The 24,535-nt window shown below is 43.8% G+C and overlaps 21 non-coding genes across 21 annotated transcripts; all 21 read right to left on the bottom strand.

Moving 5' to 3' along the window:
- Positions 1 to 32: 32 nt before the first annotated feature.
- trnak-uuu (transfer RNA lysine (anticodon UUU)) lies at positions 33 to 105 on the bottom strand. The gene has a single exon. It is a non-coding gene; the product is annotated as a tRNA-Lys (tRNA).
- A 1,136-nt stretch (positions 106 to 1,241) lies between these two features.
- trnak-uuu (transfer RNA lysine (anticodon UUU)) lies at positions 1,242 to 1,314 on the bottom strand. Its single transcript has one exon. It is a non-coding gene; the product is annotated as a tRNA-Lys (tRNA).
- Positions 1,315 to 2,450: 1,136 nt separating this feature from the next.
- Positions 2,451 to 2,523, bottom strand: trnaq-uug (transfer RNA glutamine (anticodon UUG)). The gene has a single exon. It is a non-coding gene; the product is annotated as a tRNA-Gln (tRNA).
- A 1,136-nt stretch (positions 2,524 to 3,659) lies between these two features.
- trnak-uuu (transfer RNA lysine (anticodon UUU)) lies at positions 3,660 to 3,732 on the bottom strand. Its single transcript has one exon. It is a non-coding gene; the product is annotated as a tRNA-Lys (tRNA).
- A 1,136-nt stretch (positions 3,733 to 4,868) lies between these two features.
- trnaq-uug (transfer RNA glutamine (anticodon UUG)) lies at positions 4,869 to 4,941 on the bottom strand. The gene has a single exon. It is a non-coding gene; the product is annotated as a tRNA-Gln (tRNA).
- Positions 4,942 to 6,077: 1,136 nt separating this feature from the next.
- On the bottom strand, positions 6,078 to 6,150 carry trnak-uuu (transfer RNA lysine (anticodon UUU)). The gene has a single exon. It is a non-coding gene; the product is annotated as a tRNA-Lys (tRNA).
- Positions 6,151 to 7,286: 1,136 nt separating this feature from the next.
- Positions 7,287 to 7,359, bottom strand: trnak-uuu (transfer RNA lysine (anticodon UUU)). The gene has a single exon. It is a non-coding gene; the product is annotated as a tRNA-Lys (tRNA).
- A 1,136-nt stretch (positions 7,360 to 8,495) lies between these two features.
- trnak-uuu (transfer RNA lysine (anticodon UUU)) lies at positions 8,496 to 8,568 on the bottom strand. Its single transcript has one exon. It is a non-coding gene; the product is annotated as a tRNA-Lys (tRNA).
- Positions 8,569 to 9,704: 1,136 nt separating this feature from the next.
- Positions 9,705 to 9,777, bottom strand: trnak-uuu (transfer RNA lysine (anticodon UUU)). Its single transcript has one exon. It is a non-coding gene; the product is annotated as a tRNA-Lys (tRNA).
- A 1,136-nt stretch (positions 9,778 to 10,913) lies between these two features.
- Positions 10,914 to 10,986, bottom strand: trnak-uuu (transfer RNA lysine (anticodon UUU)). Its single transcript has one exon. It is a non-coding gene; the product is annotated as a tRNA-Lys (tRNA).
- Positions 10,987 to 12,122: 1,136 nt separating this feature from the next.
- trnaq-uug (transfer RNA glutamine (anticodon UUG)) lies at positions 12,123 to 12,195 on the bottom strand. The gene has a single exon. It is a non-coding gene; the product is annotated as a tRNA-Gln (tRNA).
- A 1,136-nt stretch (positions 12,196 to 13,331) lies between these two features.
- trnak-uuu (transfer RNA lysine (anticodon UUU)) lies at positions 13,332 to 13,404 on the bottom strand. Its single transcript has one exon. It is a non-coding gene; the product is annotated as a tRNA-Lys (tRNA).
- Positions 13,405 to 14,539: 1,135 nt separating this feature from the next.
- On the bottom strand, positions 14,540 to 14,612 carry trnak-uuu (transfer RNA lysine (anticodon UUU)). Its single transcript has one exon. It is a non-coding gene; the product is annotated as a tRNA-Lys (tRNA).
- Positions 14,613 to 15,748: 1,136 nt separating this feature from the next.
- Positions 15,749 to 15,821, bottom strand: trnak-uuu (transfer RNA lysine (anticodon UUU)). Its single transcript has one exon. It is a non-coding gene; the product is annotated as a tRNA-Lys (tRNA).
- Positions 15,822 to 16,956: 1,135 nt separating this feature from the next.
- trnaq-uug (transfer RNA glutamine (anticodon UUG)) lies at positions 16,957 to 17,029 on the bottom strand. The gene has a single exon. It is a non-coding gene; the product is annotated as a tRNA-Gln (tRNA).
- Positions 17,030 to 18,165: 1,136 nt separating this feature from the next.
- On the bottom strand, positions 18,166 to 18,238 carry trnaq-uug (transfer RNA glutamine (anticodon UUG)). The gene has a single exon. It is a non-coding gene; the product is annotated as a tRNA-Gln (tRNA).
- Positions 18,239 to 19,374: 1,136 nt separating this feature from the next.
- On the bottom strand, positions 19,375 to 19,447 carry trnaq-uug (transfer RNA glutamine (anticodon UUG)). Its single transcript has one exon. It is a non-coding gene; the product is annotated as a tRNA-Gln (tRNA).
- A 1,135-nt stretch (positions 19,448 to 20,582) lies between these two features.
- On the bottom strand, positions 20,583 to 20,655 carry trnak-uuu (transfer RNA lysine (anticodon UUU)). Its single transcript has one exon. It is a non-coding gene; the product is annotated as a tRNA-Lys (tRNA).
- Positions 20,656 to 21,790: 1,135 nt separating this feature from the next.
- On the bottom strand, positions 21,791 to 21,863 carry trnaq-uug (transfer RNA glutamine (anticodon UUG)). Its single transcript has one exon. It is a non-coding gene; the product is annotated as a tRNA-Gln (tRNA).
- Positions 21,864 to 22,999: 1,136 nt separating this feature from the next.
- trnaq-uug (transfer RNA glutamine (anticodon UUG)) lies at positions 23,000 to 23,072 on the bottom strand. The gene has a single exon. It is a non-coding gene; the product is annotated as a tRNA-Gln (tRNA).
- A 1,135-nt stretch (positions 23,073 to 24,207) lies between these two features.
- Positions 24,208 to 24,280, bottom strand: trnak-uuu (transfer RNA lysine (anticodon UUU)). Its single transcript has one exon. It is a non-coding gene; the product is annotated as a tRNA-Lys (tRNA).
- Positions 24,281 to 24,535: the final 255 nt, after the last annotated feature.

Below are 24,535 nucleotides of genomic sequence, written 5' to 3' on the forward strand. Positions count from 1 at the left end.
CGTGGAAATTAAAAGTCGTGCTTTAAACACAACGCCCGAACAGGGACTTGAACCCTGGACCCTCAGATTAAAAGTCTGATGCTCTACCGACTGAGCTATCCAGGCTCTAACGCAGCATACCCAATCTGCGAACATCACTGTCTGATACGAATCGCTCCCCCCTCCAGGCTTTGCAATACCTTCTGTCGTGCACTCGCCTGCACAGCGCATTGCTGTCACAGAATGGTTTCCACCTGCAAGATTGACAGAAGAAATAGGCTCCATTCGACAATCGGCTCATTTGTGAGCAGCGGCATGAATTGTGAGAAATGCAGGGACCTACACTTCATCATATTTATTACTGGCTTCAATCAACCATCACAGAGTTTTTCATATTCAGTTGTCATGTGGACACTGTGGTGGTGCTGCTGTAATGCGACAAATGGCAGTGATAAGTAACCAATGGCACATAGACAGATTAAGTGAGTGGGCACAACTATGGCAACTGCAGTTCAATGTGCGTGACATAATCTACTTTCGAAGCAAGTAACATAATTCCCAGCATTTTTCTAAATGATGTGAAGCAACTGAGTGACAAGGAGGATAATAGTTCGTGAGTTGAAGTTCACACATCAATAAAAACTGGTAGACATGTTCAAAACAACATCAAATTTCGAACATAACGCTGCTCTTTACCTCAAGGGGTCCTGCGCTACATGCGGGAGTGTACAAGGTGTCAGATGTATGGAACATTTTCATAAGCCATCGAGAACACTTCATTCAGTTGAGGATCATCTCCTGACGAAGAATATCCTGGCGTTGGAGAGTGAGCCTCACAGATCCACCACAATGATAAGGGCCTTGCAATTTCAATGACGAGCATAATTTGTACAAAGATTGATTGTGAAAGATTGACGAGCAATCAAGCCAATGTATGTAAAAGTTAAAATGAATTGAGACGCTCAATACGGGCGCTCAATATTTCCTCCCTTGGGCAAATCACAAACAAGAGGCAAAATGATCAGATTTGTCGTCGGACTTGCAGCAGCAAAATCAGCCCATCAGATAAACAGAGGTAGAAATATGGACACCTTTAGTAAAACAGGGAACGACTATGCTCGTGGAAATCGAGCTCTCATGATTGCAAGCTGTGGATTTTCAGCAGATCGTTTTCTGAGGAAGGCAAGATGGTCTGACCTTGTCAGTTTGTGTTTTATCAGGCTGCACGAACGTGGAAATTAAAAGTCGTGCTTTAAACACAACGCCCGAACAGTGACTTGAACCCTGGACCCTCAGATTAAAAGTCTGATGCTCTACCGACTGAGCTATCCAGGCTCTAACGCAGCATACCCAATCTGCGAACATCACTGTCTGATACGAATCGCTCCCCCCTCCAGGCTTTGCAATACCTTCTGTCGTGCACTCGCCTGCACAGCGCATTGCTGTCACAGAATGGTTTCCACCTGCAAGATTGACAGAAGAAATAGGCTCCATTCGACAATCGGCTCATTTGTGAGCAGCGGCATGAATTGTGAGAAATGCAGGGACCTACACTTCATCATATTTATTACTGGCTTCAATCAACCATCACAGAGTTTTTCATATTCAGTTGTCATGTGGACACTGTGGTGGTGCTGCTGTAATGCGACAAATGGCAGTGATAAGTAACCAATGGCACATAGACAGATTAAGTGAGTGGGCACAACTATGGCAACTGCAGTTCAATGTGCGTGACATAATCTACTTTCGAAGCAAGTAACATAATTCCCAGCATTTTTCTAAATGATGTGAAGCAACTGAGTGACAAGGAGGATAATAGTTCGTGAGTTGAAGTTCACACATCAATAAAAACTGGTAGACATGTTCAAAACAACATCAAATTTCGAACATAACGCTGCTCTTTACCTCAAGGGGTCCTGCGCTACATGCGGGAGTGTACAAGGTGTCAGATGTATGGAACATTTTCATAAGCCATCGAGAACACTTCATTCAGTTGAGGATCATCTCCTGACGAAGAATATCCTGGCGTTGGAGAGTGAGCCTCACAGATCCACCACAATGATAAGGGCCTTGCAATTTCAATGACGAGCATAATTTGTACAAAGATTGATTGTGAAAGATTGACGAGCAATCAAGCCAATGTATGTAAAAGTTAAAATGAATTGAGACGCTCAATACGGGCGCTCAATATTTCCTCCCTTGGGCAAATCACAAACAACAGGCAAAATGATCAGATTTGTCGTCGGACTTGCAGCAGCAAAATCAGCCCATCAGATAAACAGAGGTAGAAATATGGACACCTTTAGTAAAACAGGGAACGACTATGCTCGTGGAAATCGAGCTCTCATGATTGCAAGCTGTGGATTTTCAGCAGATCGTTTTCTGAGGAAGGCAAGATGGTCTGACCTTGTCAGTTTGTGTTTTATCAGGCTGCACGAACGTGGAAATTAAAAGTCGTGCTTTAAACACAACGCCCGAACAGGGACTTGAACCCTGGACCCTCAGATTCAAAGTCTGATGCTCTACCGACTGAGCTATCCAGGCTCTAACGCAGCATACCCAATCTGCGAACATCACTGTCTGATACGAATCGCTCCCCCCTCCAGGCTTTGCAATACCTTCTGTCGTGCACTCGCCTGCACAGCGCATTGCTGTCACAGAATGGTTTCCACCTGCAAGATTGACAGAAGAAATAGGCTCCATTCGACAATCGGCTCATTTGTGAGCAGCGGCATGAATTGTGAGAAATGCAGGGACCTACACTTCATCATATTTATTACTGGCTTCAATCAACCATCACAGAGTTTTTCATATTCAGTTGTCATGTGGACACTGTGGTGGTGCTGCTGTAATGCGACAAATGGCAGTGATAAGTAACCAATGGCACATAGACAGATTAAGTGAGTGGGCACAACTATGGCAACTGCAGTTCAATGTGCGTGACATAATCTACTTTCGAAGCAAGTAACATAATTCCCAGCATTTTTCTAAATGATGTGAAGCAACTGAGTGACAAGGAGGATAATAGTTCGTGAGTTGAAGTTCACACATCAATAAAAACTGGTAGACATGTTCAAAACAACATCAAATTTCGAACATAACGCTGCTCTTTACCTCAAGGGGTCCTGCGCTACATGCGGGAGTGTACAAGGTGTCAGATGTATGGAACATTTTCATAAGCCATCGAGAACACTTCATTCAGTTGAGGATCATCTCCTGACGAAGAATATCCTGGCGTTGGAGAGTGAGCCTCACAGATCCACCACAATGATAAGGGCCTTGCAATTTCAATGACGAGCATAATTTGTACAAAGATTGATTGTGAAAGATTGACGAGCAATCAAGCCAATGTATGTAAAAGTTAAAATGAATTGAGACGCTCAATACGGGCGCTCAATATTTCCTCCCTTGGGCAAATCACAAACAACAGGCAAAATGATCAGATTTGTCGTCGGACTTGCAGCAGCAAAATCAGCCCATCAGATAAACAGAGGTAGAAATATGGACACCTTTAGTAAAACAGGGAACGACTATGCTCGTGGAAATCGAGCTCTCATGATTGCAAGCTGTGGATTTTCAGCAGATCGTTTTCTGAGGAAGGCAAGATGGTCTGACCTTGTCAGTTTGTGTTTTATCAGGCTGCACGAACGTGGAAATTAAAAGTCGTGCTTTAAACACAACGCCCGAACAGGGACTTGAACCCTGGACCCTCAGATTAAAAGTCTGATGCTCTACCGACTGAGCTATCCAGGCTCTAACGCAGCATACCCAATCTGCGAACATCACTGTCTGATACGAATCGCTCCCCCCTCCAGGCTTTGCAATACCTTCTGTCGTGCACTCGCCTGCACAGCGCATTGCTGTCACAGAATGGTTTCCACCTGCAAGATTGACAGAAGAAATAGGCTCCATTCGACAATCGGCTCATTTGTGAGCAGCGGCATGAATTGTGAGAAATGCAGGGACCTACACTTCATCATATTTATTACTGGCTTCAATCAACCATCACAGAGTTTTTCATATTCAGTTGTCATGTGGACACGGTGGTGGTGCTGCTGTAATGCTACAAATGGCAGTGATAAGTAACCAATGGCACATAGACAGATTAAGTGAGTGGGCACAACTATGGCAACTGCAGTTCAATGTGCGTGACATAATCTACTTTCGAAGCAAGTAACATAATTCCCAGCATTTTTCTGAATGATGTGAAGCAACTGAGTGACAAGGAGGATAATAGTTCGTGAGTTGAAGTTCACACATCAATAAAAACTGGTAGACATGTTCAAAACAACATCAAATTTCGAACATAACGCTGCTCTTTACCTCAAGGGGTCCTGCGCTACATGCGGGAGTGTACAAGGTGTCAGATGTATGGAACATTTTCATAAGCCATCGAGAACACTTCATTCAGTTGAGGATCATCTCCTGACGAAGAATATCCTGGCGTTGGAGAGTGAGCCTCACAGATCCACCACAATGATAAGGGCCTTGCAATTTCAATGACGAGCATAATTTGTACAAAGATTGATTGTGAAAGATTGACGAGCAATCAAGCCAATGTATGTAAAAGTTAAAATGAATTGAGACGCTCAATACGGGCGCTCAATATTTCCTCCCTTGGGCAAATCACAAACAAGAGGCAAAATGATCAGATTTGTCGTCGGACTTGCAGCAGCAAAATCAGCCCATCAGATAAACAGAGGTAGAAATATGGACACCTATAGTAAAACAGGGAACGACTATGCTCGTGGAAATCGAGCTGTCATGATTGCAAGCTGTGGATTTTCAGCAGATCGTTTTCTGAGGAAGGCAAGATGGTCTGACCTTGTCAGTTTGTGTTTTATCAGGCTGCACGAACGTGGAAATTAAAAGTCATGCTTTAAACACAACGCCCGAACAGGGACTTGAACCCTGGACCCTCAGATTCAAAGTCTGATGCTCTACCGACTGAGCTATCCAGGCTCTAACGCAGCATACCCAATCTGCGAACATCACTGTCTGATACGAATCGCTCCCCCCTCCAGGCTTTGCAATACCTTCTGTCGTGCACTCGCCTGCACAGCGCATTGCTGTCACAGAATGGTTTCCACCTGCAAGATTGACAGAAGAAATAGGCTCCATTCGACAATCGGCTCATTTGTGAGCAGCGGCATGAATTGTGAGAAATGCAGGGACCTACACTTCATCATATTTATTACTGGCTTCAATCAACCATCACAGAGTTTTTCATATTCAGTTGTCATGTGGACACTGTGGTGGTGCTGCTGTAATGCGACAAATGGCAGTGATAAGTAACCAATGGCACATAGACAGATTAAGTGAGTGGGCACAACTATGGCAACTGCAGTTCAATGTGCGTGACATAATCTACTTTCGAAGCAAGTAACATAATTCCCAGCATTTTTCTAAATGATGTGAAGCAACTGAGTGACAAGGAGGATAATAGTTCGTGAGTTGAAGTTCACACATCAATAAAAACTGGTAGACATGTTCAAAACAACATCAAATTTCGAACATAACGCTGCTCTTTACCTCAAGGGGTCCTGCGCTACATGCGGGAGTGTACAAGGTGTCAGATGTATGGAACATTTTCATAAGCCATCGAGAACACTTCATTCAGTTGAGGATCATCTCCTGACGAAGAATATCCTGGCGTTGGAGAGTGAGCCTCACAGATCCACCACAATGATAAGGGCCTTGCAATTTCAATGACGAGCATAATTTGTACAAAGATTGATTGTGAAAGATTGACGAGCAATCAAGCCAATGTATGTAAAAGTTAAAATGAATTGAGACGCTCAATACGGGCGCTCAATATTTCCTCCCTTGGGCAAATCACAAACAACAGGCAAAATGATCAGATTTGTCGTTGGACTTGCAGCAGCAAAATCAGCCCATCAGATAAACAGAGGTAGAAATATGGACACCTATAGTAAAACAGGGAACGACTATGCTCGTGGAAATCGAGCTGTCATGATTGCAAGCTGTGGATTTTCAGCAGTTCGTTTTCTGAGGAAGGCAAGATGGTCTGACCTTGTCAGTTTGTGTTTTATCAGGCTGCACGAACGTGGAAATTAAAAGTCTTGCTTTAAACACAACGCCCAAACAGGGACTTGAACCCTGGACCCTCAGATTAAAAGTCTGATGCTCTACCGACTGAGCTATCCAGGCTCTAACGCAACGCACCCAATCTGCGAACATCACTGTCTGATACGAATCGCTCCCCCCTCCAGGCTTTGCAATACCTTCTGTCGTGCACTCGCCTGCACAGCGCATTGCTGTCACAGAATGGTTTCCACCTGCAAGATTGACAGAAGAAATAGGCTCCATTCGACAATCGGCTCATTTGTGAGCAGCGGCATGAATTGTGAGAAATGCAGGGACCTACACTTCATCATATTTATTACTGGCTTCAATCAACCATCACAGAGTTTTTCATATTCAGTTGTCATGTGGACACTGTGGTGGTGCTGCTGTAATGCGACAAATGGCAGTGATAAGTAACCAATGGCACATAGACAGATTAAGTGAGTGGGCACAACTATGGCAACTGCAGTTCAATGTGCGTGACATAATCTACTTTCGAAGCAAGTAACATAATTCCCAGCATTTTTCTAAATGATGTGAAGCAACTGAGTGACAAGGAAGATAATAGTTCGTGAGTTGAAGTTCACACATCAATAAAAACTGGTAGACATGTTCAAAACAACATCAAATTTCGAACATATCGCTGCTCTTTACCTCAAGGGATCCTGCGCTACATGCGGGAGTGTACAAGGCGTCAGATGTATGGAACATTTTCATAAGCCATCGAGAACACTTCATTCAGTTGAGGATCATCTCCTGACGAAGAATATCCTGGCGTTGGAGAGTGAGCCTCACAGATCCACCACAATGATAAGGGCCTTGCAATTTCAATGACGAGCATAATTTGTACAAAGATTGATTGTGAAAGATTGACGAGCAATCAAGCCAATGTATGTAAAAGTAAAAATGAATTGAGACGCTCAATACGGGCGCTCAATATTTCCTCCCTTGGGCAAATCACAAACAACAGGCAAAATGATCAGATTTGTCGTCGGACTTGCAGCAGCAAAATCAGCCCATCAGATAAACAGAGGTAGAAATATGGACACCTTTAGTAAAACAGGGAACGACTATGCTCGTGGAAATCGAGCTCTCATGATTGCAAGCTGTGGATTTTCAGCAGATCGTTTTCTGAGGAAGGCAAGATGGTCTGACCTTGTCAGTTTGTGTTTTATCAGGCTGCACGAACGTGGAAATTAAAAGTCGTGCTTTAAACACAACGCCCGAACAGGGACTTGAACGCTGGACCCTCAGATTAAAAGTCTGATGCTCTACCGACTGAGCTATCCAGGCTCTAACGCAGCATACCCAATCTGCGAACATCACTGTCTGATACGAATCGCTCCCCCCTCCAGGCTTTGCAATACCTTCTGTCGTGCACTCGCCTGCACAGCGCATTGCTGTCACAGAATGGTTTCCACCTGCAAGATTGACAGAAGAAATAGGCTCCATTCGACAATCGGCTCATTTGTGAGCAGCGGCATGAATTGTGAGAAATGCAGGGACCTACACTTCATCATATTTATTACTGGCTTCAATCAACCATCACAGAGTTTTTCATATTCAGTTGTCATGTGGACACGGTGGTGGTGCTGCTGTAATGCTACAAATGGCAGTGATAAGTAACCAATGGCACATAGACAGATTAAGTGAGTGGGCACAACTATGGCAACTGCAGTTCAATGTGCGTGACATAATCTACTTTCGAAGCAAGTAACATAATTCCCAGCATTTTTCTGAATGATGTGAAGCAACTGAGTGACAAGGAGGATAATAGTTCGTGAGTTGAAGTTCACACATCAATAAAAACTGGTAGACATGTTCAAAACAACATCAAATTTCGAACATAACGCTGCTCTTTACCTCAAGGGGTCCTGCGCTACATGCGGGAGTGTACAAGGCGTCAGATGTATGGAACATTTTCATAAGCCATCGAGAACACTTCATTCAGTTGAGGATCATCTCCTGACGAAGAATATCCTGGCGTTGGAGAGTGAGCCTCACAGATCCACCACAATGATAAGGGCCTTGCAATTTCAATGACGAGCATAATTTGTACAAAGATTGATTGTGAAAGATTGACGAGCAATCAAGCCAATGTATGTAAAAGTAAAAATGAATTGAGACGCTCAATACGGGCGCTCAATATTTCCTCCCTTGGGCAAATCACAAACAAGAGGCAAAATGATCAGATTTGTCGTCGGACTTGCAGCAGCAAAATCAGCCCATCAGATAAACAGAGGTAGAAATATGGACACCTATAGTAAAACAGGGAACGACTATGCTCGTGGAAATCGAGCTCTCATGATTGCAAGCTGTGGATTTTCAGCAGTTCGTTTTCTGAGGAAGGCAAGATGGTCTGACCTTGTCAGTTTGTGTTTTATCAGGCTGCACGAACGTGGAAATTAAAAGTCTTGCTTTAAACACAACGCCCAAACAGGGACTTGAACCCTGGACCCTCAGATTAAAAGTCTGATGCTCTACCGACTGAGCTATCCAGGCTCTAACGCAACGCACCCAATCTGCGAACATCACTGTCTGATACGAATCGCTCCCCCCTCCAGGCTTTGCAATACCTTCTGTCGTGCACTCGCCTGCACAGCGCATTGCTGTCACAGAATGGTTTCCACCTGCAAGATTGACAGAAGAAATAGGCTCCATTCGACAATCGGCTCATTTGTGAGCAGCGGCATGAATTGTGAGAAATGCAGGGACCTACACTTCATCATATTTATTACTGGCTTCAATCAACCATCACAGAGTTTTTCATATTCAGTTGTCATGTGGACACTGTGGTGGTGCTGCTGTAATGCGACAAATGGCAGTGATAAGTAACCAATGGCACATAGACAGATTAAGTGAGTGGGCACAACTATGGCAACTGCAGTTCAATGTGCGTGACATAATCTACTTTCGAAGCAAGTAACATAATTCCCAGCATTTTTCTAAATGATGTGAAGCAACTGAGTGACAAGGAAGATAATAGTTCGTGAGTTGAAGTTCACACATCAATAAAAACTGGTAGACATGTTCAAAACAACATCAAATTTCGAACATAACGCTGCTCTTTACCTCAAGGGATCCTGCGCTACATGCGGGAGTGTACAAGGCGTCAGATGTATGGAACATTTTCATAAGCCATCGAGAACACTTCATTCAGTTGAGGATCATCTCCTGACGAAGAATATCCTGGCGTTGGAGAGTGAGCCTCACAGATCCACCACAATGATAAGGGCCTTGCAATTTCAATGACGAGCATAATTTGTACAAAGATTGATTGTGAAAGATTGACGAGCAATCAAGCCAATGTATGTAAAAGTAAAAATGAATTGAGACGCTCAATACGGGCGCTCAATATTTCCTCCCTTGGGCAAATCACAAACAACAGGCAAAATGATCAGATTTGTCGTCGGACTTGCAGCAGCAAAATCAGCCCATCAGATAAACAGAGGTAGAAATATGGACACCTTTAGTAAAACATGGAACGACTATGCTCGTGGAAATCGAGCTCTCATGATTGCAAGCTGTGGATTTTCAGCAGATCGTTTTCTGAGGAAGGCAAGATGGTCTGACCTTGTCAGTTTGTGTTTTATCAGGCTGCACGAACGTGGAAATTAAAAGTCGTGCTTTAAACACAACGCCCGAACAGGGACTTGAACCCTGGACCCTCAGATTAAAAGTCTGATGCTCTACCGACTGAGCTATCCAGGCTCTAACGCAGCATACCCAATCTGCGAACATCACTGTCTGATACGAATCGCTCCCCCCTCCAGGCTTTGCAATACCTTCTGTCGTGCACTCGCCTGCACAGCGCATTGCTGTCACAGAATGGTTTCCACCTGCAAGATTGACAGAAGAAATAGGCTCCATTCGACAATCGGCTCATTTGTGAGCAGCGGCATGAATTGTGAGAAATGCAGGGACCTACACTTCATCATATTTATTACTGGCTTCAATCAACCATCACAGAGTTTTTCATATTCAGTTGTCATGTGGACACGGTGGTGGTGCTGCTGTAATGCTACAAATGGCAGTGATAAGTAACCAATGGCACATAGACAGATTAAGTGAGTGGGCACAACTATGGCAACTGCAGTTCAATGTGCGTGACATAATCTACTTTCGAAGCAAGTAACATAATTCCCAGCATTTTTCTGAATGATGTGAAGCAACTGAGTGACAAGGAGGATAATAGTTCGTGAGTTGAAGTTCACACATCAATAAAAACTGGTAGACATGTTCAAAACAACATCAAATTTCGAACATAACGCTGCTCTTTACCTCAAGGGGTCCTGCGCTACATGCGGGAGTGTACAAGGTGTCAGATGTATGGAACATTTTCATAAGCCATCGAGAACACTTCATTCAGTTGAGGATCATCTCCTGACGAAGAATATCCTGGCGTTGGAGAGTGAGCCTCACAGATCCACCACAATGATAAGGGCTTTGCAATTTCAATGACGAGCATAATTTGTACAAAGATTGATTGTGAAAGATTGACGAGCAATCAAGCCAATGTATGTAAAAGTTAAAATGAATTGAGACGCTCAATACGGGCGCTCAATATTTCCTCCCTTGGGCAAATCACAAACAAGAGGCAAAATGATCAGATTTGTCGTCGGACTTGCAGCAGCAAAATCAGCCCATCAGATAAACAGAGGTAGAAATATGGACACCTATAGTAAAACAGGGAACGACTATGCTCGTGGAAATCGAGCTGTCATGATTGCAAGCTGTGGATTTTCAGCAGATCGTTTTCTGAGGAAGGCAAGATGGTCTGACCTTGTCAGTTTGTGTTTTATCAGGCTGCACGAACGTGGAAATTAAAAGTCATGCTTTAAACACAACGCCCGAACAGGGACTTGAACCCTGGACCCTCAGATTAAAAGTCTGATGCTCTACCGACTGAGCTATCCAGGCTCTAATGCAACGCACCCAATCTGCGAACATCACTGTCTGATACGAATCGCTCCCCCCTCCAGGCTTTGCAATACCTTCTGTCGTGCACTCGCCTGCACAGCGCATTGCTGTCACAGAATGGTTTCCACCTGCAAGATTGACAGAAGAAATAGGCTCCATTCGACAATCGGCTCATTTGTGAGCAGCGGCATGAATTGTGAGAAATGCAGGGACCTACACTTCATCATATTTATTACTGGCTTCAATCAACCATCACAGAGTTTTTCATATTCAGTTGTCATGTGGACACTGTGGTGGTGCTGCTGTAATGCGACAAATGGCAGTGATAAGTAACCAATGGCACATAGACAGATTAAGTGAGTGGGCACAACTATGGCAACTGCAGTTCAATGTGCGTGACATAATCTACCTTCGAAGCAAGTAACATAATTCCCAGCATTTTTCTAAATGATGTGAAGCAACTGAGTGACAAGGAGGATAATAGTTCGTGAGTTGAAGTTCACACATCAATAAAAACTGGTAGACATGTTCAAAACAACATCAAATTTCGAACATAACGCTGCTCTTTACCTCAAGGGATCCTGCGCTACATGCGGGAGTGTACAAGGCGTCAGATGTATGGAACATTTTCATAAGCCATCGAGAACACTTCATTCAGTTGAGGATCATCTCCTGACGAAGAATATCCTGGCGTTGGAGAGTGAGCCTCACAGATCCACCACAATGATAAGGGCCTTGCAATTTCAATGACGAGCATAATTTGTACAAAGATTGATTGTGAAAGATTGACGAGCAATCAAGCCAATGTATGTAAAAGTAAAAATGAATTGAGACGCTCAATACGGGCGCTCAATATTTCCTCCCTTGGGCAAATCACAAACAAGAGGCAAAATGATCAGATTTGTCGTCGGACTTGCAGCAGCAAAATCAGCCCATCAGATAAACAGAGGTAGAAATATGGACACCTTTAGTAAAACAGGGAACGACTATGCTCGTGGAAATCGAGCTCTCATGATTGCAAGCTGTGGATTTTCAGCAGATCGTTTTCTGAGGAAGGCAAGAATGTCTGACCTTGTCAGTTTGTGTTTTATCAGGCTGCACGAACGTGGAAATTAAAAGTCATGCTTTAAACACAACGCCCGAACAGGGACTTGAACCCTGGACCCTCAGATTCAAAGTCTGATGCTCTACCGACTGAGCTATCCAGGCTCTAACGCAGCATACCCAATCTGCGAACATCACTGTCTGATACGAATCGCTCCCCCCTCCAGGCTTTGCAATACCTTCTGTCGTGCACTCGCCTGCACAGCGCATTGCTGTCACAGAATGGTTTCCACCTGCAAGATTGACAGAAGAAATAGGCTCCATTCGACAATCGGCTCATTTGTGAGCAGCGGCATGAATTGTGAGAAATGCAGGGACCTACACTTCATCATATTTATTACTGGCTTCAATCAACCATCACAGAGTTTTTCATATTCAGTTGTCATGTGGACACTGTGGTGGTGCTGCTGTAATGCGACAAATGGCAGTGATAAGTAACCAATGGCACATAGACAGATTAAGTGAGTGGGCACAACTATGGCAACTGCAGTTCAATGTGCGTGACATAATCTACTTTCGAAGCAAGTAACATAATTCCCAGCATTTTTCTAAATGATGTGAAGCAACTGAGTGACAAGGAGGATAATAGTTCGTGAGTTGAAGTTCACACATCAATAAAAACTGGTAGACATGTTCAAAACAACATCAAATTTCGAACATAACGCTGCTCTTTACCTCAAGGGGTCCTGCGCTACATGCGGGAGTGTACAAGGCGTCAGATGTATGGAACATTTTCATAAGCCATCGAGAACACTTCATTCAGTTGAGGATCATCTCCTGACGAAGAATATCCTGGCGTTGGAGATTGAGCCTCACAGATCCACCACAATGATAAGGGCCTTGCAATTTCAATGACGAGCATAATTTGTACAAAGATTGATTGTGAAAGATTGACGAGCAATCAAGCCAATGTATGTAAAAGTAAAAATGAATTGAGATTCTCAATACGGGCGCTCAATATTTCCTCCCTTGGGCAAATCACAAACAACAGGCAAAATGATCAGATTTGTCGTCGGACTTGCAGCAGCAAAATCAGCCCATCAGATAAACAGAGGTAGAAATATGGACACCTATAGTAAAACAGGGAACGACTATGCTCGTGGAAATCGAGCTCTCATGATTGCAAGCTGTGGATTTTCAGCAGATCGTTTTCTGAGGAAGGCAAGATGGTCTGACCTTGTCAGTTTGTGTTTTATCAGGCTGCACGAACGTGGAAATTAAAAGTCGTGCTTTAAACACAACGCCCGAACAGGGACTTGAACCCTGGACCCTCAGATTAAAAGTCTGATGCTCTACCGACTGAGCTATCCAGGCTTTAACGCAGCATACCCAATCTGCGACCATCACTGTCTGACACGAATCGTTCCCCCTCCAGGCTTTGCAATACCTTCTGTCGTGCACTCGCCTGCACAGCGCATTGCTGTCACAGAATGGTTTCCACCTGCAAGATTGACAGAAGAAATAGGCTCCATTCGACAATCGGCTCATTTGTGAGCAGCGGCATGAATTGTGAGAAATGCAGGGACCTACACTTCATCATATTTATTACTGGCTTCAATCAACCATCACAGAGTTTTTCATATTCAGTTGTCATGTGGACACTGTGGTGGTGCTGCTGTAATGCGACAAATGGCAGTGATAAGTAACCAATGGCACATAGACAGATTAAGTGAGTGGGCACAACTATGGCAACTGCAGTTCAATGTGCGTGACATAATCTACTTTCGAAGCAAGTAACATAATTCCCAGCATTTTTCTAAATGATGTGAAGCAACTGAGTGACAAGAAGGATAATAGTTCGTGAGTTGAAGTTCACACATCAATAAAAACTGGTAGACATGTTCAAAACAACATCAAATTTCGAACATAACGCTGCTCTTTACCTCAAGGGGTCCTGCGCTACATGCGGGAGTGTACAAGGCGTCAGATGTATGGAACATTTTCATAAGCCATCGAGAACACTTCATTCAGTTGAGGATCATCTCCTGACGAAGAATATCCTGGCGTTGGAGAGTGAGCCTCACAGATCCACCACAATGATAAGGGCCTTGCAATTTCAATGACGAGCATAATTTGTACAAAGATTGATTGTGAAAGATTGACGAGCAATCAAGCCAATGTATGTAAAAGTAAAAATGAATTGAGACGCTCAATACGGGCGCTCAATATTTCCTCCCTTGGGCAAATCACAAACAACAGGCAAAATGATCAGATTTGTCGTCGGACTTGCAGCAGCAAAATCAGCCCATCAGATAAACAGAGGTAGAAATATGGACACCTATAGTAAAACAGGGAACGACTATGCTCGTGGAAATCGAGCTCTCATGATTGCAAGCTGTGGATTTTCAGCAGATCGTTTTCTGAGGAAGGCAAGATGGTCTGACCTTGTCAGTTTGTGTTTTATCAGGCTGCACGAACGTGGAAATTAAAAGTCGTGCTTTAAACACAACGCCCAAACAGGGACTTGAACCCTGGACCCTCAGATTAAAAGTCTGATGCTCTACCGACTGAGCTATCCAGGCTCTAACGCAACGCACCCAATCTGCGAACATCACTGTCTGATACGAATCGCTCCCCCCTCCAGGCTTTGCAATACCTTCTGTCGTGCACTCGCCTGCACAGCGCATTGCTGTCACAGAATGGTTTCCACCTGCAAGATTGACAGAAGAAATAGGCTCCATTCGACAATCGGCTCATTTGTGAGCAGCGGCATGAATTGTGAGAAATGCAGGGACCTACACTTCATCATATTTATTACTGGCTTCAATCAACCATCACAGAGTTTTTCATATTCAGTTGTCATGTGGACACTGTGGTGGTGCTGCTGTAATGCGACAAATGGCAGTGATAAGTAACCAATGGCACATAGACAGATTAAGTGAGTGGGCACAACTATGGCAACTGCAGTTCAATGTGCGTGACATAATCTACTTTCGAAGCAAGTAACATAATTCCCAGCATTTTTCTAAATGATGTGAAGCAACTGAGTGACAAGAAGGATAATAGTTCGTGAGTTGAAGTTCACACATCAATAAAAACTGGTAGACATGTTCAAAACAACATCAAATTTCGAACATAACGCTGCTCTTTACCTCAAGGGGTCCTGCGCTACATGCGGGAGTGTACAAGGCGTCAGATGTATGGAACATTTTCATAAGCCATCGAGAACACTTCATTCAGTTGAGGATCATCTCCTGACGAAGAATATCCTGGCGTTGGAGAGTGAGCCTCACAGATCCACCACAATGATAAGGGCCTTGCAATTTCAATGACGAGCATAATTTGTACAAAGATTGATTGTGAAAGATTGACGAGCAATCAAGCCAATGTATGTAAAAGTAAAAATGAATTGAGACGCTCAATACGGGCGCTCAATATTTCCTCCCTTGGGCAAATCACAAACAACAGGCAAAATGATCAGATTTGTCGTCGGACTTGCAGCAGCAAAATCAGCCCATCAGATAAACAGAGGTAGAAATATGGACACCTTTAGTAAAACAGGGAACGACTATGCTCGTGTAAATCGAGCTCTCATGATTGCAAGCTGTGGATTTTCAGCAGTTCGTTTTCTGAGGAAGGCAAGATGGTCTGACCTTGTCAGTTTGTGTTTTATCAGGCTGCACGAACGTGGAAATTAAAAGTCGTGCTTTAAACACAACGCCCGAACAGGGACTTGAACCCTGGACCCTCAGATTAAAAGTCTGATGCTCTACCGACTGAGCTATCCAGGCTCTAACGCAGCATACCCAATCTGCGAACATCACTGTCTGATACGAATCGTTCCCCCTCCAGGCTTTGCAATACCTTCTGTCGTGCACTCGCCTGCACAGCGCATTGCTGTCACAGAATGGTTTCCACCTGCAAGATTGACAGAAGAAATAGGCTCCATTCGACAATCGGCTCATTTGTGAGCAGCGGCATGAATTGTGAGAAATGCAGGGACCTACACTTCATCATATTTATTACTGGCTTCAATCAACCATCACAGAGTTTTTCATATTCAGTTGTCATGTGGACACTGTGGTGGTGCTGCTGTAATGCGACAAATGGCAGTGATAAGTAACCAATGGCACATAGACAGATTAAGTGAGTGGGCACAACTATGGCAACTGCAGTTCAATGTGCGTGACATAATCTACTTTCGAAGCAAGTAACATAATTCCCAGCATTTTTCTAAATGATGTGAAGCAACTGAGTGACAAGAAGGATAATAGTTCGTGAGTTGAAGTTCACACATCAATAAAAACTGGTAGACATGTTCAAAACAACATCAAATTTCGAACATAACGCTGCTCTTTACCTCAAGGGGTCCTGCGCTACATGCGGGAGTGTACAAGGCGTCAGATGTATGGAACATTTTCATAAGCCATCGAGAACACTTCATTCAGTTGAGGATCATCTCCTGACGAAGAATATCCTGGCGTTGGAGAGTGAGCCTCACAGATCCACCACAATGATAAGGGCCTTGCAATTTCAATGACGAGCATAATTTGTACAAAGATTGATTGTGAAAGATTGACGAGCAATCAAGCCAATGTATGTAAAAGTTAAAATGAATTGAGACGCTCAATACGGGCGCTCAATATTTCCTCCCTTGGGCAAATCACAAACAACAGGCAAAATGATCAGATTTGTCGTCGGACTTGCAGCAGCAAAATCAGCCCATCAGATAAACAGAGGTAGAAATATGGACACCTATAGTAAAACAGGGAACGACTGTGCTCGTGGAAATCGAGCTGTCATGATTGCAAGCTGTGGATTTTCAGCAGATCGTTTTCTGAGGAAGGCAAGATGGTCTGACCTTGTCAGTTTGTGTTTTATCAGGCTGCACGAACATGGAAATTAAAAGTCATGCTTTAAACACAACGCCCGAACAGGGACTTGAACCCTGGACCCTCAGATTCAAAGTCTGATGCTCTACCGACTGAGCTATCCAGGCTCTAACGCAGCATACCCAATCTGCGAACATCACTGTCTGATACGAATCGCTCCCCCCTCCAGGCTTTGCAATACCTTCTGTCGTGCACTCGCCTGCACAGCGCATTGCTGTCACAGAATGGTTTCCACCTGCAAGATTGACAGAAGAAATAGGCTCCATTCGACAATCGGCTCATTTGTGAGCAGCGGCATGAATTGTGAGAAATGCAGGGACCTACACTTCATCATATTTATTACTGGCTTCAATCAACCATCACAGAGTTTTTCATATTCAGTTGTCATGTGGACACTGTGGTGGTGCTGCTGTAATGCGACAAATGGCAGTGATAAGTAACCAATGGCACATAGACAGATTAAGTGAGTGGGCACAACTATGGCAACTGCAGTTCAATGTGCGTGACATAATCTACTTTCGAAGCAAGTAACATAATTCCCAGCATTTTTCTAAATGATGTGAAGCAACTGAGTGACAAGGAAGATAATAGTTCGTGAGTTGAAGTTCACACATCAATAAAAACTGGTAGACATGTTCAAAACAACATCAAATTTCGAACATAACGCTGCTCTTTACCTCAAGGGGTCCTGCGCTACATGCGGGAGTGTACAAGGCGTCAGATGTATGGAACATTTTCATAAGCCATCGAGAACACTTCATTCAGTTGAGGATCATCTCCTGACGAAGAATATCCTGGCGTTGGAGAGTGAGCCTCACAGATCCACCACAATGATAAGGGCCTTGCAATTTCAATGACGAGCATAATTTGTACAAAGATTGATTGTGAAAGATTGACGAGCAATCAAGCCAATGTATGTAAAAGTAAAAATGAATTGAGACGCTCAATACGGGCGCTCAATATTTCCTCCCTTGGGCAAATCACAAACAACAGGCAAAATGATCAGATTTGTCGTCGGACTTGCAGCAGCAAAATCAGCCCATCAGATAAACAGAGGTAGAAATATGGACACCTATAGTAAAACAGGGAACGACTGTGCTCGTGGAAATCGAGCTGTCATGATTGCAAGCTGTGGATTTTCAGCAGATCGTTTTCTGAGGAAGGCAAGATGGTCTGACCATGTCAGTTTGTGTTTTATCAGGCTGCACGAACGTGGAAATTAAAAGTCATGCTTTAAACACAACGCCCGAACAGGGACTTGAACCCTGGACCCTCAGATTCAAAGTCTGATGCTCTACCGACTGAGCTATCCAGGCTCTAACGCAGCATACCCAATCTGCGAACATCACTGTCTGATACGAATCGCTCCCCCCTCCAGGCTTTGCAATACCTTCTGTCGTGCACTCGCCTGCACAGCGCATTGCTGTCACAGAATGGTTTCCACCTGCAAGATTGACAGAAGAAATAGGCTCCATTCGACAATCGGCTCATTTGTGAGCAGCAGCATGAATTGTGAGAAATGCAGGGACCTACACTTCATCATATTTATTACTGGCTTCAATCAACCATCACAGAGTTTTTCATATTCAGTTGTCATGTGGACACTGTGGTGGTGCTGCTGTAATGCGACAAATGGCAGTGATAAGTAACCAATGGCACATAGACAGATTAAGTGAGTGGGCACAACTATGGCAACTGCAGTTCAATGTGCGTGACATAATCTACTTTCGAAGCAAGTAACATAATTCCCAGCATTTTTCTAAATGATGTGAAGCAACTGAGTGACAAGGAAGATAATAGTTCGTGAGTTGAAGTTCACACATCAATAAAAACTGGTAGACATGTTCAAAACAACATCAAATTTCGAACATAACGCTGCTCTTTACCTCAAGGGGTCCTGCGCTACATGCGGGAGTGTACAAGGCGTCAGATGTATGGAACATTTTCATAAGCCATCGAGAACACTTCATTCAGTTGAGGATCATCTCCTGACGAAGAATATCCTGGCGTTGGAGAGTGAGCCTCACAGATCCACCACAATGATAAGGGCCTTGCAATTTCAATGACGAGCATAATTTGTACAAAGATTGATTGTGAAAGATTGACGAGCAATCAAGCCAATGTATGTAAAAGTTAAAATGAATTGAGACGCTCAATACGGGCACTCAATATTTCCTCCCTTGGGCAAATCACAAACAAGAGGCAAAATGATCAGATTTGTCGTCGGACTTGCAGCAGCAAAATCAGCCCATCAGATAAACAGAGGTAGAAATATGGACACCTATAGTAAAACAGGGAACGACTATGCTCGTGGAAATCGAGCTCTCATGATTGCAAGCTGTGGATTTTCAGCAGATCGTTTTCTGAGGAAGGCAAGATGGTCTGACCTTGTCAGTTTGTGTTTTATCAGGCTGCAAGAACGTGGAAATTAAAAGTCGTGCTTTAAACACAACGCCCGAACAGGGACTTGAACCCTGGACCCTCAGATTCAAAGTCTGATGCTCTACCGACTGAGCTATCCAGGCTCTAACGCAGCATACCCAATCTGCGAACATCACTGTCTGATACGAATCGTTCCCCCTCCAGGCTTTGCAATACCTTCTGTCGTGCACTCGCCTGCACAGTGCATTGCTGTCACAGAATGGTTTCCACCTGCAAGATTGACAGAAGAAATAGGCTCCATTCGACAATCGGCTCATTTGTGAGCAGCGGCATGAATTGTGAGAAATGCAGGGACCTACACTTCATCATATTTATTACTGGCTTCAATCAACCATCACAGAATTTTTCATATTCAGTTGTCATGTGGACACTGTGGTGGTGCTGCTGTAATGCGACAAATGGCAGTGATAAGTAACCAATGGCACATAGACAGATTAAGTGAGTGGGCACAACTATGGCAACTGCAGTTCAATGTGCGTGACATAATCTACTTTCGAAGCAAGTAACATAATTCCCAGCATTTTTCTGAATGATGTGAAGCAACTGAGTGACAAGGAGGATAATAGTTCGTGAGTTGAAGTTCACACATCAATAAAAACTGGTAGACATGTTCAAAACAACATCAAATTTCGAACATAACGCTGCTCTTTACCTCAAGGGGTCCTGCGCTACATGCGGGAGTGTACAAGGCGTCAGATGTATGGAACATTTAAATAAGCCATCGAGAACACTTCATTCAGTTGAGGATCATCTCCTGACGAAGAATATCCTGGCGTTGGAGAGTGAGCCTCACAGATCCACCACAATGATAAGGGCCTTGCAATTTCAATGACGAGCATAATTTGTACAACGATTGATTGTGAAAGATTGACGAGCAATCAAGCCAATGTATGTAAAATTAAAAATGAATTGAGACGCTCAATACGGGCGCTCAATATTTCCTCCCTTGGGCAAATCACAAACAAGAGGCAAAATGATCAGATTTGTCGTCGGACTTGCAGCAGCAAAATCAGCCCATCAGATAAACAGAGGTAGAAATATGGACACCTCTCGTAAAACAGGGAACGACTATGCTCGTGGAAATCGAGCTCTCATGATTGCAAGCTGTGGATTTTCAGCAGATCGTTTTCTGAGGAAGGCAAGATGGTCTGACCTTGTCAGTTTGTGTTTTATCAGGCTGCACGAACGTGGAAATTAAAAGTCATGCTTTAAACACAACGCCCGAACAGGGACTTGAACCCTGGACCCTCAGATTAAAAGTCTGATGCTCTACCGACTGAGCTATCCAGGCTCTAACGCAGCATACCCAATCTGCGAACATCACTGTCTGATACGAATCGTTCCCCCTCCAGGCTTTGCAATACCTTCTGTCGTGCACTCGCCTGCACAGTGCATTGCTGTCACAGAATGGTTTCCACCTGCAAGATTGACAGAAGAAATAGGCTCCATTCGACAATCGGCTCATTTGTGAGCAGCGGCATGAATTGTGAGAAATGCAGGGACCTACACTTCATCATATTTATTACTGGCTTCAATCAACCATCACAGAGTTTTTCATATTCAGTTGTCATGTGGACACTGTGGTGGTGCTGCTGTAATGCGACAAATGGCAGTGATAAGTAACCAATGGCACATAGACAGATTAAGTGAGTGGGCACAACTATGGCAACTGCAGTTCAATGTGCGTGACATAATCTACTTTCGAAGCAAGTAACATAATTCCCAGCATTTTTCTAAATGATGTGAAGCAACTGAGTGACAAGGAGGATAATAGTTCGTGAGTTGAAGTTCACACATCAATAAAAACTGGTAGACATGTTCAAAACAACATCAAATTTCGAACATAACGCTGCTCTTTACCTCAAGGGGTCCTGCGCTACATGCGGGAGTGTACAAGGCGTCAGATGTATGGAACATTTTCATAAGCCATCGAGAACACTTCATTCAGTTGAGGATCATCTCCTGACGAAGAATATCCTGGCGTTGGAGAGTGAGCCTCACAGATCCACCACAATGATAAGGGCCTTGCAATTTCAATGACGAGCATAATTTGTACAAAGATTGATTGTGAAAGATTGACGAGCAATCAAGCCAATGTATGTAAAAGTAAAAATGAATTGAGACGCTCAATACGGGCGCTCAATATTTCCTCCCTTGGGCAAATCACAAACAACAGGCAAAATGATCAGATTTGTCGTCGGACTTGCAGCAGCAAAATCAGCCCATCAGATAAACAGAGGTAGAAATATGGACACCTATAGTAAAACAGGGAACGACTGTGCTCGTGGAAATCGAGCTGTCATGATTGCAAGCTGTGGATTTTCAGCAGATCGTTTTCTGAGGAAGGCAAGATGGTCTGACCATGTCAGTTTGTGTTTTATCAGGCTGCACGAACGTGGAAATTAAAAGTCATGCTTTAAACACAACGCCCGAACAGGGACTTGAACCCTGGACCCTCAGATTCAAAGTCTGATGCTCTACCGACTGAGCTATCCAGGCTCTAACGCAGCATACCCAATCTGCGAACATCACTGTCTGATACGAATCGCTCCCCCCTCCAGGCTTTGCAATACCTTCTGTCGTGCACTCGCCTGCACAGCGCATTGCTGTCACAGAATGGTTTCCACCTGCAAGATTGACAGAAGAAATAGGCTCCATTCGACAATCGGCTCATTTGTGAGCAGCAGCATGAATTGTGAGAAATGCAGGGACCTACACTTCATCATATTTATTACTGGCTTCAATCAACCATCACAGAGTTTTTCATATTCAGTTGTCATGTGGACACTGTGGTGGTGCTGCTGTAATGCGACAAATGGCAGTGATAAGTAACCAATGGCACATAGACAGATTAAGTGAGTGGGCACAACTATGGCAACTGCAGTTCAATGTGCGTGACATAATCTACTTTCGAAGCAAGTAACATAATTCCCAGCATTTTTCTAAATGATGTGAAGCAACTGAGTGACAAGGAAGATAATAGTTCGTGAGTTGAAGTTCACACATCAATAAAAACTGGTAGACATGTTCAAAACAACATCAAATTTCGAACATAACGCTGCTCTTTACCTCAAGGGGTCCTGCGCTACATGCGGGAGTGTACAAGGCGTCAGATGTATGGAACATTTTCATAAGCCATCGAGAACACTTCATTCAGTTGAGGATCATCTCCTGACGAAGAATATCCTGGCGTTGGAGAGTGAGCCTCACAGATCCACCACAATGATAAGGGCCTTGCAATTTCAATGACGAGCATAATTTGTACAAAGATTGATTGTGAAAGATTGACGAGCAATCAAGCCAATGTATGTAAAAGTTAAAATGAATTGAGACGCTCAATACGGGCACTCAATATTTCCTCCCTTGGGCAAATCACAAACAAGAGGCAAAATGATCAGATTTGTCGTCGGACTTGCAGCAGCAAAATCAGCCCATCAGATAAACAGAGGTAGAAATATGGACACCTATAGTAAAACAGGGAACGACTATGCTCGTGGAAATCGAGCTCTCATGATTGCAAGCTGTGGATTTTCAGCAGATCGTTTTCTGAGGAAGGCAAGATGGTCTGACCTTGTCAGTTTGTGTTTTATCAGGCTGCAAGAACGTGGAAATTAAAAGTCGTGCTTTAAACACAACGCCCGAACAGGGACTTGAACCCTGGACCCTCAGATTCAAAGTCTGATGCTCTACCGACTGAGCTATCCAGGCTCTAACGCAGCATACCCAATCTGCGAACATCACTGTCTGATACGAATCGTTCCCCCTCCAGGCTTTGCAATACCTTCTGTCGTGCACTCGCCTGCACAGTGCATTGCTGTCACAGAATGGTTTCCACCTGCAAGATTGACAGAAGAAATAGGCTCCATTCGACAATCGGCTCATTTGTGAGCAGCGGCATGAATTGTGAGAAATGCAGGGACCTACACTTCATCATATTTATTACTGGCTTCAATCAACCATCACAGAATTTTTCATATTCAGTTGTCATGTGGACACTGTGGTGGTGCTGCTGTAATGCGACAAATGGCAGTGATAAGTAACCAATGGCACATAGACAGATTAAGTGAGTGGGCACAACTATGGCAACTGCAGTTCAATGTGCGTGACATAATCTACTTTCGAAGCAAGTAACATAATTCCCAGCATTTTTCTGAATGATGTGAAGCAACTGAGTGACAAGGAGGATAATAGTTCGTGAGTTGAAGTTCACACATCAATAAAAACTGGTAGACATGTTCAAAACAACATCAAATTTCGAACATAACGCTGCTCTTTACCTCAAGGGGTCCTGCGCTACATGCGGGAGTGTACAAGGCGTCAGATGTATGGAACATTTAAATAAGCCATCGAGAACACTTCATTCAGTTGAGGATCATCTCCTGACGAAGAATATCCTGGCGTTGGAGAGTGAGCCTCACAGATCCACCACAATGATAAGGGCCTTGCAATTTCAATGACGAGCATAATTTGTACAACGATTGATTGTGAAAGATTGACGAGCAATCAAGCCAATGTATGTAAAATTAAAAATGAATTGAGACGCTCAATACGGGCGCTCAATATTTCCTCCCTTGGGCAAATCACAAACAAGAGGCAAAATGATCAGATTTGTCGTCGGACTTGCAGCAGCAAAATCAGCCCATCAGATAAACAGAGGTAGAAATATGGACACCTCTCGTAAAACAGGGAACGACTATGCTCGTGGAAATCGAGCTCTCATGATTGCAAGCTGTGGATTTTCAGCAGATCGTTTTCTGAGGAAGGCAAGATGGTCTGACCTTGTCAGTTTGTGTTTTATCAGGCTGCACGAACGTGGAAATTAAAAGTCATGCTTTAAACACAACGCCCGAACAGGGACTTGAACCCTGGACCCTCAGATTAAAAGTCTGATGCTCTACCGACTGAGCTATCCAGGCTCTAACGCAGCATACCCAATCTGCGAACATCACTGTCTGATACGAATCGTTCCCCCTCCAGGCTTTGCAATACCTTCTGTCGTGCACTCGCCTGCACAGTGCATTGCTGTCACAGAATGGTTTCCACCTGCAAGATTGACAGAAGAAATAGGCTCCATTCGACAATCGGCTCATTTGTGAGCAGCGGCATGAATTGTGAGAAATGCAGGGACCTACACTTCATCATATTTATTACTGGCTTCAATCAACCATCAC

Source organism: Pristiophorus japonicus, chromosome 3 (assembly GCF_044704955.1).
Source record: "Pristiophorus japonicus isolate sPriJap1 chromosome 3, sPriJap1.hap1, whole genome shotgun sequence".
NCBI classification, from domain to species: domain Eukaryota; kingdom Metazoa; phylum Chordata; class Chondrichthyes; family Pristiophoridae; genus Pristiophorus; species Pristiophorus japonicus.